This window comes from Pectinophora gossypiella, chromosome 24, assembly GCF_024362695.1.
Source record: "Pectinophora gossypiella chromosome 24, ilPecGoss1.1, whole genome shotgun sequence".
Lineage (NCBI taxonomy): Eukaryota > Metazoa > Arthropoda > Insecta > Lepidoptera > Gelechiidae > Pectinophora > Pectinophora gossypiella.
In genome coordinates this window covers 1,941,995-1,949,294 of record NC_065427.1, presented here as the reverse complement: position 1 = coordinate 1,949,294, position 7,300 = coordinate 1,941,995, and the positions used below count along the sequence as shown (strand labels likewise).

Below are 7,300 nucleotides of genomic sequence, written 5' to 3'. Positions count from 1 at the left end.
CTTTCTAATGGGTAGCCGCTGGCTCCTCCGTACTTTGAAGATCACGTAAAACGGTTTTTCTTCCCGGCTATTGTACGCAACATTACGTCCTCTCTGTTTCATGAAGGGGATAAGGTACCTACCATGTAACTACCTATATGTATAGGTGTGATTGTATACAGATGTAGTATAATTGTCATTTAAATAATATTTTGTAAGTGACTTACAACTTAATAATGAAGATCTGTAATTTGATTCTGGTGTAACTTAATTCTAGTAGGTTTTAATACAATCAGAATACTGATCATTTCGAAATAAAAGAAAATAATGTCAAAAACAATATGCGCAGTGCAGTAAAAGTAACAAAATATGTGACAAATACTGTCGTGTCATATCTACTTTTCAAACTATTTTAGATAATTGATTTCAAAATTTCCTGTACTATAGTAATGTTTTTGTACAATGGGGAATAGTTGGACTTCCGGTGGACATCAAAGTAATTGTTCTAGGCTCCGAGAACGGAGTCCTGGTCGACGTTCGTGCAGAACACGAGGCGACGAGGGCACATATCATCGCAGACGTAGCAAATGTTGGAACAATAAGCGCAAACCAAGCACTTCCCGGGGACCGCCGAGAAAGAAGCCAATATCGAGAAGAAAAGCTAAACCCAAGGAAAGAAGAAGAAGAACATCATCAACTACTTTACTATACTTAAAGGAGATGATAGAAAGTCACGCTCCACTCGTCTTGGCGTTACTGGCATCAGAGACCAAGCTTAGTTTCAAAAGGCAATCGATGAGGTGTGGAGAGGGAGATAGGGATTGCTGTGAGAAGAATTGTTATAGTTATAGCAAGAAATGTAGCCCGTGTGTGTCCTGCTGTCCGTCTTGTCAAGATTTTTATCCATGTTCACGGTATTGCACAGTATGCCGTCGAATCAATTCGTGTTGTCGTGTCAGTCGTCCCGAAGAGCGGAGAACTAAGAGCATAACAATTAAATCAAAGTCAAGGCACTCACGTATTAGTAAGACTCAAAAGTGAATAGTAACTTTAATTAATTATAAAGTAATATACAGAATAATGTTTGTAAAATTGTAGCGTAATAAATGTTTATTGTGATTTATCAAAAATGTTTTTGGCTAATTTGTAAGTTTGACCATTCATATGGCAACACCGCGTAGTGGCGCGCCTTCGAGCGAGGTGAACGTGTTTCGTGTTATCGTGTCACTGCAAATCAAAGTTTACATGTTTTTTCTGGAAATATTACAACAAATCTTATAACTGTTGTTAATTCGGACACTATAGTGATTATGTGATAACATCTATTGTGCGGCGGCGGTGTAAGATAAGGGTAAGTAAATATTTATCTATTTGGTCATGTCAGACGGTGCTCCTAAAAAGTATATTTTAATGCATTTGCATGTTTTTATAGGACTTTGTTAAACAATTTGTGTCATTTTGTGCTGCTGAGGCTTGATATAAATGCTGTGTACCTCTTTATATATCCTATAAAAAACCAATTAGAAACTAAAATCCTTGTTGGTAGGTAATCTTTTCTTGTTTTTGACCATAATTCTGTGACATTGAGATTGTTCGTGTGTTTTAGTTATTTATTTAGTACCGCGGACCGGTTGGGACATTTAAAATATTCACTTGTTGGAATCTTATTAGTATAATTATGTTTAAAAGTTTGGTTGGAAGATACATTTCTTCATGTACTTTGGTTTTATACTTCTACCTTGCTTATCTTAATTATAAATGAATTAGTACAATAAGTAGTTTATCTAATAGTCTCAAAGCTATCTTCTGTTTGTACTTGTTATAACAGAAGTACTGAAATGGTTGACATAACCCAAACTTTAAGAAACTCCTAGATATAACTTAGAAATATTTAGTTTTTTTTTGTCTTTTAATGTAGGTAGAAGTAAAAACATATGGTTTTGCTATTACTAAGTTCATACAACCTTTTTTGTATTTAATTGAGAATAGTTTAATAAAGTTTAAACATTGTTTATTTTAGACCTTGCCACACTTGCATTGGCTTATATATTAAATAAAAGTAAAATAAAAATAGCCTTTATTCACCCACAGTTTTACATATGCACTTATTTTTTTATAATTAATTATATGTCGGGTAGTCCTAGGACATACGCCTCCTCCTTATTTCGCCACTCCTGTCTGTCGCCGTTGACGTTCAACCTTATGGTAGATCATCTACCCACCTTTTATTCGGTCTCCCTCTTCGCCTTTTGCCATCTCAGGGGTATCATTCCTTTCACTTTTTTATTTTAGACATCATGTGTTCTGTCCAACGTCAATTGAGTCTCCTTAATGTTTTCGTCACATCTGCAACTTTCGTTATATCTCGTATTTTCAAAAGAGTCCCCTTGTCTTGCAGTTTTTATTTAAATATACAAATACCCTATGAACAGAAAAAAAATGCCTCCTAGACACAGTATAAATCATGTAGAAAAGATGTAAAAGGCCTATTCACTTCTATAATGGTGCTAATTCCTGTAGACACCATCTACTATTCAAGTTTTACTTTAAGGTATACCTGTAATTTTCCGATCCACCAAAAAGTATAGGAACGGATGATAGATGGCTGCTAATTTTTAAATGAATTATTGAATGAATGAATAACCCGGGCAAATCAAATGGGTATCTCGCTGGTATGCAACCTGTTTGACGTGTGCTATCGACTTAATTCTGTTGGGTTATTGGCAGAAGTACATTTTTTCGAGGGTTGTTTTAAATTTCTGCCAAAAATTACTGCCTATTCCATAAATTTTATGCCTGTCGATTACCCGTCCCTTTCTTTTTCAGCAGATAAGAAAATGACAGATATGAGCCCAAAACAATATACCTATAAATATTTATTTTTATTCATAGTGATTGCCTTGAATACTAGCAGTAATTATGCAATTTTTTACATAAATCTTCTGTTTCATGACTATTTTCCACATCATTGGTAAGCACCTTTTTGGAAAATCACATTCTGATGTGATTAAATTAATTGAAATAAATTGAGGTATCTGGATAAAAATTGTACGCAATATAATTTAAACTTTACACTATTGGAACTAACTAGTATATTACAAGATTTGTTAACAAAACTCACACATTGCTACTCACGCCCGTAATGTTTAATAGGGTGGACAGACCAACAAGAAATCAGTAAACCACATGCAGCCTTTTGATACGATGAACCATATGGTGGTAGCAGGCTGGTAGGTGATCCTACCACAATGGTTCATGCCATATTGCTAATTTTCATCTTTATCAGTATAGGTATGAAAATATAACAGACGTAATATAGGTAGTTTATTAGTTAATAGGCAATTTATTATAGAAATAAATAAACTATTTACACAACAACATTACACAATACATTGTAGGAATTTATAAATAGTAGTTGTCTCGAAGGCTCAATTGAATATCAATGATAATTAGCCAAGTTGAGCAATAAATAATCTACAGACAGATTTAGATGTGGTATTTACATGTTTAGCGAGAATAGTAATAAATTAACATAATTGAGGTTTTTATCATGCTATAGATAATATACTTAGTTATACAAGCGATGTTCTTTGCTAGAACGGGAGCGATTTAAAAATGCGTTCAGCTGCTTATGTTCGAGGGTATATCGTAAAAACCGACATAGGGATTGCGTGCGTTCCAACATGCTGGTTAGTATGATGAGTGCAGACAGTTGGTTTGACTATTATAGACGGCGATAAGTCTGGCCTATCACGTTCGTCTAACAGAAAGCTCAGTGAGGTGTGGGTACTTAGTTCATCTTGCGATGGATGTACCTCTGCCTAGATAGGTAAAATACTTTATGTAACAAAATAGATACAAAATACAGAGATAAGGACAACATATACAGAATAGCACAACAGGCGGCCTTATTGCTCATACAGCAATTTCTATAACGGCATCCGTGGTCCAGCGGTTGAGTGTTCGATCCGGAGGCCCCGGGTTCGAATCCCGGTGGGGACATATCACAATAGGACATAGACAATAGAGGGAATGTTTAAGTATAAACCAACCCTAACATAAAACTTAACAAAACAAACCTGGCAAAACAGTACCATATTTGGTTTCCCATCATAATTTGCTGGTCATTAATAGACACATCGTTATACTTGGGTAGGTGTAAAATTTGTGGCCAAACATGACATAACAGTGGTAACTGGACCAATTCTATCCAATCTGTATGTATCATTGTAATTGCTCTAACTGGACCGCGCGTATGTGTGATCAGGCAGGGAGGCATTTAGGCCTAAAGCGGTATTTTTTAAATAAATATATAAATAAATAACAACCTCCGTGGTCCAGTGGGTGTTCGTGATGTAGGGTTTCGAATTTTCGTAATTTACTTAATTTCTATGACTGTAAAAGGGTAAATAACTTAGCCACTATTAGGCGGAGACATGCCTCACATTATCACCAGCTCAGTAACGTACGTAACGTACCATGGATGGATAGAGAGATCGGGCCTTAAACCACCACGCGGGCCCAGTGCAGATTGGTGGTTATTAACGACTGCTAATGCAGCCGGGACCATCGGTTTAACGAGCCTTCCGAAGCACGGAGGAGCTCGAGAGATGTTTTTTTTGTTTGTGGGCACCCATCCCTATGACCGGCCTTTGCGAAAGTTGCTTAACTTCAACAATCGCAGACCGAGCGCGTTAACCGCTGCGCCACCGAGCTCCTCGCCGCCGAGCTCATCGAGACTTGTCTTGCTAATGTCTACTAATTATTTTTGAAAATGAAACCGGCCGTAAGTCTTCATCAAAAAAAAATTAGAGCATTGGGCTCACGATCTAGAGGTCCGGGTGCGATTCCCGATGGGGACTGTCGAAAATCACTTTGTGACAGTGTTCTTTGTTTGACGACATTGCAGGCTAAATCACCTGGCCGTCCGAAGGCACGTTAAGCCGTTGGTCCCGGTTACTACTTACTGATGTAAGTAAGTAGTCGTTATATGGGTCACGTCAGGGGCCTTTGGCTGCTCAGTAGTAATCCTGACACCACGGTTGATGAGCTTGGTACTCCACCTCACAACCCACACGATAGAAGAAGAAGGACACTCATCTATCATGATTGAATCATCGACAGGAATAAATCGAACCGTTAGTTTGATCGAAAAACATACTTTGATGTACGAGAAGAAAAACATCTTGGCGATTTATAAAATGCAGCATATGTTTATCTGGAATAGATTTGTGGAGAATTGATAAGTTTCATTTGGTTTTATCTTAAAGCTTTTTTTTTGGATTACCCGTCCCTTTCCTTTTCGGCGGATAAGAAAATGACAGGTATAGTTTAAAATAAATTTAGATGGTGTGAAATCAGAATCATTTATTCAATGTAATTATCATGGATAAACTTGTTGAAGGTCAATGTAACATTTTTGAATTTACTAATTTCGCAAGATGTTAAATCAATGAGGGTATACATTGTTTTAAGTTTACGCGGTTATTATCATAATTAAAACACATAATAACGGGTTCTTACCGCGTTTAACTTGAGGAACACAATACCATACATTTTTATCATTTAGGTAATCATTACATGACTTTTTATTTTCTGACAAATTTAAAATATTATATGGTATCTTATTGTAAAACGTATACATAACCACAAAAAGATGAATTTAATTTACTTAATCTAAAATTTTGAATAGCTATTTTATTTTTATTCCTTGTATTGTAAGTATGCCTTTCACAGTTTCTCGGAAGGAGAGATACATTTTTACGTACATACATGTTTTCATAAATATATAGACTTGCAACCGTCAGTATATTTATTTCTTTAAACAGCTCCCTTAGAGAGTCCCGACGACGCATTTTTTAAATAGCGCGAACTGCTCTTTTTTGAATGATGAAAATAGTTTCTACATGAGCGGCTCGACCCCATAGCAAAATATCGTAAGACATTAGGCTGTGGAAGTAGCTGAAATAGACAAGTGTAGCAGTGGGTACATCTGTGAGTTGTCGGATCCTTCTGACGGCATATGCTGCTGAACTTAGGTTGCCCACTAGTGATACAATCATGTGTACTGTGTACTGAAATGATCACCTAAGTGAGGTAACAAATTATCACTCCTGACTCCGTCCCTGTTCGTCTGGCCAGCCCATAGTAATTAATTGTTACGGGTAGCGTTAACAAGCCAAACGTACTGCATACATTTTGAGAGAACCCAATTGTATGGGCGGTTTGTTAATTTACAATATTTATCTATTTAGTAAGGTGGAAATAGGTAAACGATGTTGGTTTGAACAGGCAAGAACATCAGAGTATCATCATCATTAGCCCATTAACGTCCCCACTGCTGGGGCACGGGCCTTCCCTATGGATGGATAGGAAGATCGGACCTTAAACCATCACGCGGGCCCAGTGCGGATTGATGGTTATTAACGACTGCTGATGCAGCCGGGACCAACGGCTTAACGTGCCTTCCGAAGCACGGAGGAGCTCGAGATAAAAACTTTTTTTTGCGAAAGTTGTTTAACTTCAACAATTGCAGACCGAGCGCGTTTACCGCTGCGCCACCGAGCTCCTCAACAATCATACCTACATAAGTTGGTACTATTTAAAAGTTGTTATACTACTTATTTAAAAAAAAACACTGCTAAGCAACAGATTTTCGCAATCGCTATGAGCATTGAAACCAATGAAGTAAGATATTGATCAACTAATCTTGATTGCCCGTGTCTCCAACAATTTACTTTTGATTGTATAATAGAACGATCCATCGAATTGTAACTGCAAGATTAATTGATACTTTGTTTCTACTTCTTCTTCTCTCGTGTGGGTTGTGAGGTGGATTACCAACCTCATCAACCCTGGTGGTAGGGTTACTATTGAGCCGTCAAAGGCCCGACATGACTCATGTAACGACTGCTTACTTACATCAGTAAGTAGTAACCGGGACCAACGGCTCAACGTGCCTTCTACACTAGTGGATCGTCGATCCCTAGTCGCACTACCAACTTGTGGCTAGTGGGGTACTATGCTCTGTTTACATAATAACATAAACTGCCTATACACGTCCCACTGCTGGGCACAGGCCTCCACTCAATCAACCGGAGGGGGTATGGAGCATACTCCACCACGCTGCTCCACTGCGGGTTGGTGGAGATATTATTACGGCTAATAGCCGGGACCAACGGCTTAACGTGCCCTCCGAAGCACGGAATCATCTTACTTTTTCGGACAATCAGGTGATTCAAGCCTGAAAAGTCCTTACCAAACAAAGGACAGTCTCACAAAGTGATTTCGACAATGTCCCCATCGGGAATCGAACCCGGAC

The 7,300-nt window shown here is 37.8% G+C and overlaps 1 protein-coding gene across 2 annotated transcripts in view; it reads left to right on the top strand.

Annotated features, from left to right (window-relative positions):
- Positions 1-1,167: 1,167 nt before the first annotated feature.
- LOC126377795 (inositol 1,4,5-trisphosphate receptor) overlaps positions 1,168-7,300 on the top strand; it is a 119,344-nt gene continuing 113,211 nt past the window's right edge. For both annotated transcript variants that reach the window (XM_050025632.1, XM_050025631.1), the window contains exon 1: positions 1,168-1,330. The gene's annotated coding sequence lies outside the window, so the exon portion shown is untranslated. The remainder of the gene's footprint in view (positions 1,331-7,300) is intronic.